This window comes from Labrus mixtus, chromosome 17 (assembly GCF_963584025.1).
Source record: "Labrus mixtus chromosome 17, fLabMix1.1, whole genome shotgun sequence".
In the NCBI taxonomy this organism is placed as follows: domain Eukaryota; kingdom Metazoa; phylum Chordata; class Actinopteri; order Labriformes; family Labridae; genus Labrus; species Labrus mixtus.
This window is the reverse complement of record NC_083628.1, coordinates 17,043,138-17,058,872: the sequence shown is the minus strand read 5'-3', so window position 1 is coordinate 17,058,872 and position 15,735 is coordinate 17,043,138.

Here is a 15,735-nt window from a genome sequence, read left to right as displayed (position 1 = left end):
GGGAATAGGAGGGGGGAGTGAGATTTTATTTAAGTGTTCTTGTAAGCCATCTAAGATATTAATGTTGCAAAGCTACTTATCAATATTTAAGAGCATAAAAGGAGTGTGAGGGCAGAGGTGGAGTTTTGTGCACAGGGAGGGCAAACAAGGAAGGACCTGCACTCTGAAGTGTGTGTTTGTGCGTCTGTGTATTAGTGTGAACCACAGAAAAAACAATGAGAGATGAGATGAGGTCTCTCTGACAGTTAGAGAAGAGGAATTGCTCAGTCTCTGTTCCACTAAAAGCTTTAACACACTGACAAACATGTTCATACACACACAAACACACACAGAAAGTGAGCCCTGTTAAGTGATGGTCAGGATGGTAAATACAAACGCTAATGCCCCATAACCACAACATGCTTTTTTTATGTTGTGGTCAAAATGTAATGATTTATGTTTATACCAATGTGTGTCTGCATTTACAGTGTGTCTATATCTTTACTGTAAGTGTATACGCATGTACTGTATGTACATGGATAGGCTTGTTTCAAGTGGCTGTGAACGCTGACGAACACACAGAGGAAACTACATCTGTGTCAGAGAACGCCTGCTGCACAGACGGCTCCCTGCTTGCTTTAATGAGACTTTAAAAGAGATTAATGTTAACCTGAAACTTCTTGCATCAAATGAATAAAGTGACCAAAGGTTGTGCGTGTATTTCTCATCTGAATAGCCTACTTTCCAAACATATGAATTGAACACCCTAGATTTCTTTATCAGTTATTATGTCATATGTAGTCTGGCCTCTTTGCGGTCGCTGTGCGCATTTACGCATGTGGCACACCAGCGCATTATTGATTATTTAAATCCCCAGACATACCGATTAGTTTTGATCTATTATTGATATTTTTAAAGGGTCAGCTGTTGCACACACCAGGTTCAAACAGTAAAACTGTTAGGAGTAAAACAGCCATCATCCTGACAAATCCTGAGCTCAATCGCAGTTGTTTAAAAAAAAAAAAAATACTATTTCAAAGTCTAAAAGTTTTATTTAGTTTCCTTTAGATATTTTCTTTAAAGTACCGTAACTGTTTTTTGTTTAAATTTCTCTCAATATTTTCTGCAGTGATATTCCTGTGCGCATGCGAACGTTTATGTATTTACTGAAAGCATAAAAAAACATTAATTCATCAAATATATCACACAACTAAAGAAATCACCTGAAAGCTTGTGCTGCTCAACATTATTTAAAAAGCAATTTAGCCTACAGAGATCGTTTGAGGTGGAGCGTAATATAAAATACATTTTAGATGCAATAACTTATCTAACAACAAATCTATCTGTCTGTCTGAACAGGCACTGCACTAGTATGATCTAATGATTCTCTGACTCAGACAGATTCGCTGCACTGCAAGTCCACACTGAGTTGAACACGTGCGTACACGAGCTGAGACCTGGCGTTAGATTTGAACGTACCCTCCGCTCACGTCCAGATTGATAAGTGCCGAACTTTGCGTGGAAATGACCGTACACCCATTTCTCTGTCGTACGTAGGTTTGATAAGTGAGGGCCAGTATCTCTGTGCTGTGTTCTGCCATAATCTCTGTCTTCTCTGTGATTTATTCCTCCTTTGAACATCAGAAATCATCAGGGAGTTTATAGAAGAGGTCCAAAGCATGGTAGATTCAAGTAGAGGAAATAAAGACAAAAGGCAAGAGAGAGAAACTGACAAAGAGAGAGAAGTCCTTCAAATGATGAAATGAATTAAATGAAAAAGTAAACCAAATAAAAAAATTGAGAAAAAAAAAACTTGAATGCTGTGACATGTAACACTACATGTCACATTCACCCATTAACACAAATTCACACACTGATGGCAGAGGCTGCTATCTAAAGTGCCCGTCAGTATTGACTACTCCTATTTATACACCTTCAAACACAGATGTTAATACCAGCAGGAACACTGTTGGGTTCAGTGTCTTGCCCAAGGGCACTTCAAAATGTGGGTTGAAGGAGCCGAGGATGGAACCTCCAACAGTTGAGAGACGACCAACTCTACCACTGAGCCACAGTATCCCTAATGTGTATGCGTGTGTGTGTGTGTGTGTGTGTGTGCTTGTGTGTTGAAAAAGACATTAAGCATGAAGAATGAACAGTACTCTACAGGTGTTGGCGAACTCTGTGTATCAAATACATTAATGCTTCACAGACACACACTTGGTGACCTCTGGACAGCATTCTGTCTTCCTGTGTCTTCTCATGTCATCTCTTGTATTACACATCCAACACACTTTCTGAACACAAACCACTAAATGATGGCTGCAGGGCGAAAGAGGTTGTGTTCCTGTTGAAAGACAAAGAAATGATACAACTTTGTAGGTGTTTGAATGACAGAAACTGTGCTTTTTGGCATGTGTGAGTATAACGACCCAAGGCAGAGCTAGATGGATTGGTGTTCTGACCTCCTCGCAGGGGTGAAGACATGCTTATTTACACAACTCACCCTCAGGTGTGTAGCCGATGTGTGTTTGTGTGACTATAGACCTCCAAATATACCGATAAGAAACAGATACATCAAACATTTTGAAAATGCCCTTTTTTTATTAACTGACCATCCCTCATTAAGTGTAAGTCTACAAAACAAAACAGTTAGAATATGACTTAAAACCTGCCCATTTTCAATGTCAGATGGGATTTATATAAATGTACATTGAAGACAAAGATGAAAGCTCATTTACATCTCAATTATAGTTGTGGATGTTAATAATGAGGTAGCTCTATTGACATACAAGGCAATAGTGCCTTGTAGAAACACTACATGGCTAAAGCTGTCGACCTTTAGTCTATTTTTTGTTTAACTTAAAATCAAGTTGTATATATGCTTTCAACTTTTTGACAACAATTTTGGAAAGACTCCTTCCTCTTTAACATGTTAGCGCCTCTATAAAAAGGAAAAAGACAGTTTTTGTATTCTGTAATATTACTTGGTTACAGAGGGACATTAAAATGATAAAATCTGCGTGTATGAGCACGTTATTAAAAGTTTGACCTGATGTGAGAAGTATCACTGTGCAGGAAAAAACATTTATTAATATTGATAATTAATGGATATTTGATAAAAACTCTTCATCCACAAATAGCTTTCACCAAGGCAGTGAGAATGTGCAGGTTCAGCTGAATAAGTCAAATTATAGTTGTTTCTATAATCTGATTAATTAATTAACTGCATTAAAAACCTATAGGGCTTTAGAGTGTAAATAATGGCTGAATATTTCTAGAATATAATAATTTTATAGCTTTTTTTTCTACTTTACATACTGTATATCAAGAGACTTAACATATATCCAAATATTAATTACTGGATACAAATAAAGGAGGATACAGGTATTAAAGGGTCTGACAGTCAAAATGTTCTAATGTAATTAGTTTGAGTGAGAATGAGAGGTTTTGTAATAAACAGTCAGTTTTAATATAAATATAAAAATAATTTTCTGTTACGTTAGATTTTAGAGTTTGGACCCCAAGATGCATAAACGGACACAAAGTCAGTTTCAGCTTAATGTAGATTGTTGTAAATTAAAAGGTTTAAGGCAGGCGCAGGAAAAGAGGCAAGCAAGCTCTCCCAGAGGAAAACTCTTGTGCAGCAAGGTGAAAAGGAAACACAGGTAGGCTGAGGCTCACAGGCAGGCTGCACACAAAAGAAAACAGGTGAGTCCATGATTAAAACACATGAACAAAAATCACTTCAACAACTTTACAAGGTAACGCTAGTAGTGGGATAATCTGGCACAGGAGGGGTGTCTTGATCGGTCTTTATGGAAGGAGTGATGATATAATGACACCGGGTGTTCCTGGTTACAGAGACCCAGATCAAAACACCACAAACAATATCACCATGACTTCATTTCTTTTTTCTGTCATTTATAAGAAAGAAAATGTTTTTTTGGCCACGTAAAGATTGGAAATCATTCAAAGATGTTGAAATTGGTGCATCTCTGCTCAAATTGCCCCACATGCATGTAAGGTGGGTTGTTGCCATGTAAATACTGTGTTATAAATTAGCACATATCCAGGCTGATCCAAAACATTTTAAGGCCTGTGTTACTAATTGACAAACTCGTGCTGGATCAGTGGAGAATTGTCTGTCCACTTGTACACCATGTGCTGTGTGCTGACCATTGAGCTAGAATGTAACATAGAAATAAACAATACTTTACCACGTATTTACTACAGCAGAGTCATAGGCATGATTGAATATGGAAAAAGCTCATAGGGGTTATTTTGAGCGCTGATGTTTAAGCGGTGACCTTTTAGAATAATATTCAGAAAAGTAAACCTCTAAAGGGAAAGTAATTCTCATACATTACAGAACCCTCTTAAAAAATTAAGCAGCCAAATTAAGTAGTGTGAAAACTCAAACCATTTCCACTTCCTACCACGCACTCAAATAAGTATACACTGTCATTTTGTTTAGTTAATCTGCATATAATATCTGCTGCATATGATTCTTTATGTGAAATATTGGTTTCTTCAGACTCTTGATATTATATCATTGTTATTCATTTAATCTTTTTTTTTTTTTTTTTACATGTTTGTTGCTCAATTTAATTTCTGGTATGAAAATGCAGTATCAACCAGATGACAAAAGTCTATTTTCAAATGAGATAATTATTTTAGGACAATTTTAAACAGTCTTTGCGAGTCTCAGTCAGTGCTCTTCTCTGTAATCAAGACTTTAGATTCTAATAAATACTCAAAATGATGTCAATCAGCTGTTTCACGGTTGGTTATAAATCATTTTCTTTTCACAATAAGCAGATTTTTTTTCAGGTTAAATGCTTTAATAACAACCCTTCTATTTGTATTAACTGTATGAGAAAAAAAAAGTTATACACCCAAAGATTCCATTGATTTGTCTTAAGAAGTCACATAAATTGTACATGTATTTTTATTGAAAAAGAAAAATCAATACTACTGTTTACAATGCTCGTGGCTTCTTTAAATCAGATGGCAGTCTAATCTCACATTCACTCATTCATTGCACTGGTTTGACTGTGTCTTTGCCTGTGTATATGTGCTGCTCTGCAAGAGTTGACAGTAAATTGGTTGACATTGTGCATTTGCATAATGAAAGAAGAATTTTACACTTTACAAAATAACCCTTTTTTTTGCAACAATATATTGCTTGTCTCTCTGGGTGTTCATGTTTTTCATGTGTTATTGGATGTGTGTAAACAGGCATTTGGTTTTGAAGTGTATATTTCTGTGCATGTGGTTATATGTGCGTGTGCCTTTTCAGCCCTCCAGCGGGGTTATTTCTTTATTGACAACCTGCTTGTCCCTGTCTTGCAGAGAACACGAGTAGAAAGGCCATTCGCATTTAGCCTTATAAAGCGCCTGTAGAGTCATAATGACCTCTAGCCATTTATAAATCATACTTTATCATGAGGGAGACGGACCTCTAACCGCTGACTGATTTCAGAATTGATCCAAATTACTCATTCTTGAATCAGGCTAGCCTTTTTGAAGCATGCTGAGCACAATCTTACATCATTCTAAAGGTTACATCTTACCCTCTGTCTAGTGGAAATAAATACATGCAATAAGTATGGTAAAAACTCGGTAGTACATATTATATTAACATAGTACATATAATGTACATATTTTCTGATGATCCTTTCTTTATGACTTGATCAAATGTTTAAGTCCACAAGTTTTCATTTTACATTTTTTATCCTTGGTATTTTTTTTTTTTTACATTTATCTCCCTTTCCTTTCTTCCCATCGTCCAAGTCAGTCTCTTTCAATCTTTCTTGTTTCCAACCACCTGCCCCTTCATATAAATCTGCATAGGAACAATCAGCAGCTCATGTTTACTGATTCGCCCAATCAGGTAGCAGTTGTCCCTTGAGGTTCAAGGTCCCCATTGACAACAAATGAGTGTGCATGCATGTGTGTGTGTTTGTACAAAGGGGGAGAATCCCTGGGAGAGTCAAGCAGAACATGTTGATCGATCCTCAGCAATTACCTACCAATCGAAATGTGATTTATTTCCCATGGAATCATTTCAATATCAAGAGAGCTGCCAAGCAGATGGGGGTGAGTGCATGTGTGTGTGTGTGGAGGGAGATCCTTGTCAATAAAATCCCACTTACTCCTCTATTCTTCCTCTTCCTGTATCCCTCTGTGTACCCTCTCAACTCGTCAATCTCTACATTTTCTACTTTCCCTTTTCCCTTCTGCTTAATTCTTTCTCCCTCTCATCCAAATGCACATTTTTTTATTTATTACCAACCACAACTCTCCCGAACTTTGTCCCTCTCCCTGTTCCTCTTGTAATACATATTCCCCTCTCTGCTTATCCTGTTGACCTTTCCACAAACATTCTGCTTCCAAGCTTGTTCAATCTTATCTTCCTCTCTCTTATATTGCACCTCTTTTTTCTTAATTTCATCATTTTTACTTCCCCTTTCTTCCTGTATCCAGACCTCCCTGTCCTGCCTATCTCCCTAACTGCTCCCTTGTGAGGCTATCATTCCAAGGCCTTGTCAATAAGACCAGTCAACCCCACCAAAATAGGCAAACCGACCAATTGGAGTATTTTGACTCTAATGTTCCCTTCAACCCGCCTCCTGTCCTTTCACCACTGCCTCCCCCCCCCCCTCTTTTTTGTCCCCTTTTTGCACTTAATTAAGTGGCCAAGTGGCTGTCAGGAATAATTTTTTTTGTTGCGGCATGGGGCCATGTGCCACAGTGGACTTGACATTTGATAATATTGCGTCTCCACGTTGATTGAAATTGATTTTTTTTGGGGAGGGGGGGCTTGTTCCTGCCATGAGTGTTTGACAACTCTCTGCCAATCAGCCCCAAGGACAGCCTGTGGACCCCTTGTCTTTGCTGTTGCAACTCATATTCCTACGAGTGATGGCTGGGTGCCTACACATGTATGTTTGAGTGCATGAGAGATTGTCTGTGCACCAAGGGGTCAGACATGGAGTACTGTCGCAGGGTCATGGAACTGGCAGTCACATTTCCCATAAATCAGCTTGGTGTTGCAAAGCGAAAGGTCTGAAGCTGAGCGTTTGCACTGAACTATTTGTTCTCTGTTTTGTGTGTGAAAGCTGCTGCTTTAATATTGGCATAACATCATAATTGTTTTTGTGCCTTTACTCAGCAACCTTTCCCCCCATTTTTAATGTTTTTTCTCTCACTGGCTAATAGAGGGTATAATGTTAGATGCAAATGACTCTTTTAATTGTTGCTTTATAAGCAGGGAGTGGAAGTATTTAAAGAACATCATGATGAAATGCCACTCAAAAGCAGGCAGCAGTCAAAATCAATCAAGGCAGTTAATTACAACAAGAACAACACCCTCAATGTTTCCATGTTGTTTACTATCAGGCTCTACACTGATCTCACTTCAGTGTAAGTCAGCGCGATAATTCCAACTTTGAAAATGATGACGTCTCTTTTAAAGTAAATGCCATTTGTCTGTGACAACCAGACTATGCTCCCTGGACTTTTTTTCCGCAATAAAATTATTTTTAAATTGTCAGAATTTTTTAAAAAGCTTTCTTTTAAAACATTTTCAGAAATAATTGTTATTTTCCAGCAAATATCCCTAAAGATGTATTTTTTCAATCAAAACACATCCGTTCATTATGTTGCCTTTTTATTTGTCCTGTTTTAATTGGGTTATGGGTGCTGCTTAGTGTGTCTCTGTCTCTCTCCAGATTTGTAATGAGATTCTGTCTTCTAACTCCCTTTTCAAGCAATATAATCGCCTCTCATCACTCCAGGCAACAGACAAACTATACCAGACTCAAATGTAAAGAAAAATGTAATTAAGTTTGTAAAATTAATAAATTAACAGCTGCATTTAATCATTCAAGACTGGTTGCATTGTGAAATGTGCTATTATAGATATTCTATAAGCAAGAATTTTCTATTTTTTTGATTTTGATGATGTAACTGGTCTGTAATAATTGCATGCACCTCACAATCACAATCTAGATGACACTCAGAGAAGCCAAAATGGCTGATATTTATAAAATACCTGTTATATTTTTGTTCCTCTTCTGAAGAACGTCTATAGGTCCTCTGCGGGACCAGGGAATCTGTGTAGTGTCCTGTCTCATACATCATGAGGTAAAGGATGTCCTTTACGTAGTTGTTAAAATTGAAGTCCCAAAGAAAGTAGGACACTTCTTAGGACAGCTTGCATTCAAGCCTTCAGATGTAGAGACGCTACTGCACCACAGTCATGTCAGCTTGTTGGATCAGTGTTTACTCGTGAAAGAGGAAGCCCTGATTAGACTGTGGTGGCATGTTAAATTCAATAGGATATTATTTATTTTTCTTTTGTAGGAATTAAATATTACAGTTTTACTAATAATTTGTTGAAACATTGAAAAGGACAAGGAAAGGAAAACAGAATGGCACTTGATGAAGCAAGCACAAAATCAATAAGAAGTTTCAAATTTTCATTTTCTTTCACCACTATACCTCATCTCTTTTCCAACAAACACTGGGAAAGGATCAAGCCTCTATTTGTTGATGGATTACCGATCAATTAATTCAACAATTTCTATTTCTATAATATAAAGTTATTGCAGGACAAGTCTTGACTTTTTACATGTGCAGGTACCAGTTCAGCCAGCCGTGTAATCTAACAAGCCAAGCTAAAGTTTTAATAATCGATATATCTCCCAACAAAGTCAACATAGCCAGTCAGAAAAAAAGGCACAGTCAACCAGGAAAACCAACAGTTTGAAGCTAACTTGACCTTTCATTTAAGTATTCTTATAATGGACAATCCCAAACGAATATGCTTGATTTGCACTGAGACTGTAGCTGTCTGCAAAGAAGAGAATCTGAAGCAGCTCTTCAACACCCTGAATGCCCTGAAAGTCTTATCACCAAAACTTAACATCATACAAGCATTGTGTTTCTACTTAGTACAGATGAACACTTGCATCAAAGAATACAACAACAATGTTGTTAATTATTTCCTGCATGGACTCAAGAATGCCTTTATGTAACTATGTTGATTGATAAAAACCTTTAAAGACTGCATCTCTTCTTATAGAGTTCCTAGGAAAGGAAACATCTTATTTCGATTAAAATATCGTAGTTATATATAAAGTATTGCAGAGTGTAGAAGAAAGTGTTGCGCAGAATGTATGATTACGCACAGAATATATCTCATTGAATATAGATGTACCAGGGATGTGTCAGATGGTAAGTGGATTGAAAAGGGTCAACATTTTAGTTTACCAGTGGAGGTTGTAGAGAGTGAATCTCCATGTTCTTCATCAAGGACCATGGGTCGAATGTGATTTTGCTTCTTGGGCTGGGTACTCTTTGGGACTAAACAAAGCAGGAGGTTTTCCACAGAGTTGGGACAGCCTCTGTTCAGGCTCAAGGTTTTGCAGGAGTCACTGACAAGAGCGGTCTGCACGGGCCTTCAAGAGTCTGATTCAGCACCCCCGTCTGATGTTTCGCTTTGATGTTAGACGGACGTAGCAGACTTACATAGCAGGCTCCTATCAAAGTTGAGTCCAGAAGGAACTGGACTTGTGTGTGGTTCTATCAAACAAACAAAAAAAACATTTCTTTGCACTATATTTCAAGCTAATACTGTTTTCTTAAAGATCAAAAGGATGGCTTCCCTCCTCTCTTGTCTTTGCTGGGATGTTGTAGTTCTGTCTGTTCTGGAACAAAGGGGAAACAGAGTACTTTCCTTCCTTCTCCTTTACAGTATAGTTGATTTCATAATATTATTACATACTTTGATCAGAAAAGCTGTTTTATTATCAGGTCACTCAATTACTGCCTGAAGATTTAAGCATCTCTCTCTTGCTTGATATGAAATAGGATGTGTTAATTGTGTATTTTTGGAGCAAAACTCCTGAGCTCCTGTGATGGTGGAATTTGTTCTTGTGGAAAATAGTATAGTAGTAGAATAATAGTTTACACATGTGTAATAGTATATTTTTGTAGTCACAGAGAAACATTTTGCTCCAAAAACACCTTCATATAAAACTGCTTTATGGACTTTTTTTCCTGTATTCAACAAAGAATAGAATTTGTTAATGAGATCGGGAATGCTGTTGGCTTCATACAGTTCATTCCCCAACCACTGCCTGCAGTTCAATCAGCTTTGATGACACAAAAATGGATTAAAAAATGTGTCCACTAACAATTCCAAAAGGCCTTCCAAAAGTCTATCCATCTTTCTTATCACACAAACATAACAAAACTACTCCCACACTATGGTAGTAAATATCTGAGATCTCAATCCTCTTCACAGCATTGCCTAATTACTCCCAACAACATGATAGCTGATTAACTTGTAATTGCTGCTCTGAACACAGCCTGTCCCTCTCTCCTCGTTAGGGTTATTACTGACTATAATTACCGCTAATGTGCAAAGAGAAACACACACACACACGTGCACACACACACACACACACACACACACACACACACACACACACACACACACACACACACACACACACACACACACACACACACACACACACACACACATAAACATATCCTCACATGTACACCAATATAAGTGCAGTTGGAAGATCACACAAGCACCTGAACACTCAAATGTCTTTTAACACAAGCACTGAACTCACCAGGTGAACACTGATCGGTGCACAAAGCAATAACTTGCAGAGAAATTCCAAAAAACGTAATACATTTTCTTTACGATGTCTCATTTAAGCATTTGGATTCACAGTGGCAAAAATTCTGTAATGGTCCTCAAAAGTCACTTGAATAGTTGCCCCCCCCCCCCCGAGCCTTTAAGTGAGGCCACTATTTATTTTTCTCTCACATTTGTTATTCAGGAATTGCATACACATCAATACATGCTGAGTGTTTTCCTTTGCCTCAAGTTAACACTTGCAGTTTACCAAATGTTGAAATGGAAACTCATTACAGGACTTAAGAAGGGTAAAAAAGAGCAGATATTATCATGTAAATCCCTTGACAAATAACTCAACAAAACAACATGTTCATTTTTTTTAGTGTTTATGGAATCAAAGAATGGCACTGATGTTTTTGAAATAATCATCAAAAAACACCCTACAACTAAAAACAGATTATAAATATGTGATTTCTATGTTTGGGGGGAGGGGGGGATGTTTTAAGTATACACTGTCATCACAGAGATCAAATCCCAAATTGTTTTGATATCCTGCTAGAAATCAGATAAGTAGCGACATATGTTTTGCATTTCCATAAAAGCAACATTTGCAGAATTACCTATCTGCTTGTAAAGCCTTAATATGAAGTGCTTTTTGGTTTATGAAATTCCACTCTTGGTTCCTTTGAACTGCCGAAATAATAAAAATATCATAATATAATTATATTACCACCAGCCTTTCTGGAAATAAATACAAGCGACTGATAATGAGTATGAATTAAACAAGAGATATTTGAAGAGATCTACAGTAAAACAGTGCTGAAAGCATGGTGCCACTATTGTCCGTCTTTCATCACTTGCAATGTGGGGCTTCTATTCTCCCCTTATATTTCAACTGTTTAAAAAGGCATTTGCGTGAATCTAAATCCGGCTTATGCGTAATTCTCCAACTAAACTTGCAGTGGAGAAAGCTATAAGTGCAAAGCTCCTTTTTAAGTTCATAATCACTTTCTCTTTTAGTCTGGGATAATGGTACTACTTGCCGGAGATTTAGCCCACGGCTGACTTTCTCTCTCCCTCCTCTCCTGCCTCTCTCTCTTTTTACCAAACACTATCTCTCTTTTTTCGGACCATTAGTGATATTGCCGGGCCGCAGACCTCTGTGTTAAGTCACTTAATCAAAAGCAATGGGTTGAAAATCTTGTTTGGCCTCTTACATCTGATTCATTCCTGCAGACAGGAGCAGTGGAGAGACAGAGAGAAGGCCTGGGGGAAATAAATGGAGAGCGAGACTGATAAGTAGAGGAAAGGGAGAAAAAGTAAGGCGGCAGGTGTTGATAGGAAAGTGAGGGAGCCAGATTGTAGGAGAGAAAAGAAAAGACATTAGGTGGTGGTACAATGTGTTATCAGCTAAGCAGCAAATGAAAGGATATCACTGGCTCTTCCACCCTCTAGGGATAAAGAGGTCACTGTTCCTCTAACCACATTTGACCACCTCTCATTCACACACAGACACAGACACACACACGCACACGCACACGCACACGCACACACACACACACACACACACACACACACGCACACGCACACGCACACGCACACACACACACACATACACACGCCTAAACACAGTATTTCTTCTCTTTGTTTTTTGTTTTTCTTGTACTTTCTCTGATTTTTTGGGGGGGCATAAATTTATGTGAAGCTCTCTCCTTTCTCAACACCATATAGAACCATATATTTAAACAACAAATGTTCTTTAGCTTTGTAAAAAAAAAAAAATGGAACCACAAACAAAGCAGATCTTACAACAATACAACAAATTAAGTGTCGTCCAGTTACAAACCAGGGTTAAAAACCTCCAGTGAATAATACAAAGAATACAGATAAGGTTGGACTGGCATAACAAAACACCAAAGAATTTGGGCAAAGGAGGGACATATTCTGTGCGTGTGTGTGTGTGCGTGTGTGTGTGTGTGTGTGTGTGTGTGTGTGTGTGTGTGTGTGTGTGTGTGTATGTGTGTGTGTGTGTGTGTGTGTGCATGGTGTGTGTACAGAGATGATGAGTGATGCTCCATAGGGGGCAAATGGAACATATGGAGCACCAGACCTCTCCTATACACACATGAGCACACATGAGCACACACACACATGCACTGTTTTTTTTATTTTTTTTATAATCTATTAATTCAAAAAAGAAAAGGAATGTTTATTTCCCCTTTCGTTGTAGCTGACAGGTTTAAATAATAGAGCATGAGATGGTTGATGTGCAACAGAAGAAGGAGGAAACACAAAAGGAAATAGTCCTTGTGAGCTTGGATGGATCAGTATACATCCACTGAATGAACCCACTGCTTAGAAAGAGGAAAGTACTTTTAAACTTGTCAATTTGTCAAAAGTTGCACCCCAAAAAACACCCAAACATTTACACACACAGGGGCAAACAAACAATCAAGAAAAGCAACGTTGGCTTTATTTCCTCTGGGTTAGGGGCCAAACTTTACACGACTAAAGCAAAAGCTTTTAACATCAATTCACTAAACGACTTTGTCTAAGTTGTACATGTAAAATCAGCAAAGCATTTATCTTCAAAAGTAGAGAACTACCTCAAAGCTGAAGATCTAAAATATAGTTTAATAAGTGAATTGAATTTTCTTAATTAGGATAAGAGTAAAAAAATGAGGTTTTCTGTGGTGAATTACCCTATGATGCACATTAGAGTCCGAAAGTAATCCCTGCGTTTTAAGACGATCATAGTTTTCATTTCCTAATTGAAAAAGAAATAGATTGAGGGATAGACAGAGAGCAGAGATGATGGAGAGAAACTGGTATTACTCTCTCTTATCCCTTGTCTCTCTCTGATAATAGCCTGGTATTTTATTTTTCTTTATCCCCCTCATTTCCCCTGCCTCATATGAATAAGTGTTTAAAGTCTCTGGAATTGGGACATTACATTCTGCGGTAGTAGAGTTATTAGTACTACTTAGTTAAAGCAAGTCCCGTTAAAAACACCCCAAATAAGCAACAGAAAATCTCTCTCAAAACACATTATTTGAAATGCTCCAACTTGTCTTTCAATATAACCCATATAAAAGAAATAAAAAAGGGAACTTAATCTCCCTAACACTGAGTGAAAACATGTTTTTATTTAAATACACTTTCCAAACGGCACCATAAGCATGACTGAAGCAATAAGCAGCTCCCATTAGTTTCTTAAAACTGCCATACCCTTTCTTTTTAAATATTTATTTTTTGGGCTTTTTGTGCCTTTAATGTGGAGACAGGACAGTGGATAGAGTCGGAAACCAGAGAGAGAGTGGGGAGTGACATGCGGGGGGGAGGCCACAGGCGGGATGCGAGCCCGGACCGCCCGCTTCAGACGACAGCCTCAATGCATGGGGCGCGCGCTCTAACCATTGCGCCACCAGCGCGCCCCATACCCTTTCTTTTGAATAATCTTTTGTCTCAAATAGTTCAGACATTAAATCAATTCCCAACCATACAGCTTCCATTAATTGGGTAAACTATCTATATAGACCAAATATGTTCATTTTAGCAACCCAGGCTGAACATGTTCTGCTCTTAAATCTCTTAAGTATTGATGCAATAGTCTCAGGTCGTCTACTTCCATTCCCAAAAATATTTATGAATCCTTCAACACAAAATGTATAACGTTGACACAAACTGTCCCTGGACGTCATTATCTCAGTGAGCTTGTCCATGATGCCCATATCATATTCATGTCAAAACTAAAGATTATAAAGAACAATGATTGTAGAACTACATTCAGGAATTTTGAATAGCTTATATGAGATACTTTCCCCCATTTTTTACATCAAAACATTTGGTTCCATAACCTTTTTGTTCATAATCAATGCAGTTTCTTTAAGTTAAATGACTTTTTTTTTTTACAACATTCATTGAATATTCTACCTGTCTTTCTTGTATTTGTATTATTTAACTTCATTTACTTCAACGAGGTGATCTGGCACTGCTACCACCCGACGTCCCTGACGCCCAGCCACTACCATCGAACTATGTCGTCCCACAACCACCGCCGTCCTCATTCATGTACGGCCTGCTCCGACCTCAGCGGCAAGGAAGTGTGGACAACAGGAACGCGAGGACTACAAAGGACAAATCCTTCCTGCATATTATCCCATATGCTCTTTTGTAAAGCAGCTCTAGATAACACTTGTTATGAATTGGCACTATAAAAATAATGATTGATTACTGTAAGTTTGGGGAACTAAGTCAGAGTGTTTCTGTTCCTCTTGTTTGTATGTGCATGCTTGTGATAGACATGTGTTGCCGCAAGTGTTCTTGATTTGTGGAAGGTGTGGATACTTCCTGCTAAACACACTCCAGAACCTGTACACACAATCAGCTCCCTCCTCGCAGCCACAGGTGCACTGTATAAACAGACAATGTTACACACACCTCTTACACATTTAAGACCCCTAGTTCAATTAACAGGCAGACACATGCACAATTTCAAGCCCACTCATACCCATGTATAAACCCATATAAAAGAAAGAAACACACACACATACACACACACACACACACACACACACACACACACACACACACACACACACACACACAGTTCAGATTCATTTCTTTTGCAGATGCTTCTCAGTTCAATTAAGACACACTTCTTTGATCTCAGTATTGGATCTCAGTCACAAACACCTGATGCTAGCAGCTCTAGTGGTCTCAGCTTTTTGAGTATTGTGTTACAAACAATGCTGCATAAAGCTATAGCATCATCTGGCTAGTGATAACAGATTTCAGGCAATAGGGATATTTTCAAAGGTGCAGCAGAGAGTGTGGAGAGAAATTCAATTATAGCATTGTGTTTTGTATATGTGCACGGGTCATTGTTAAATTATATGGCTGTGTGTTTTTAGAACATGTGTTTGTTGCCTTGGTGTATGCAAATATCCTTTCTTACAGTCTTGTCTTCATTTCTGAAATTGGAATAGACTTCTTTCGTTCAAATGCCTCTGACGTGTCTTATCTCGTGATCTTATCTCCTTCAATTCACTTTCGCATGAAATAGGCAAAACAAATTAAACTGAATGAAA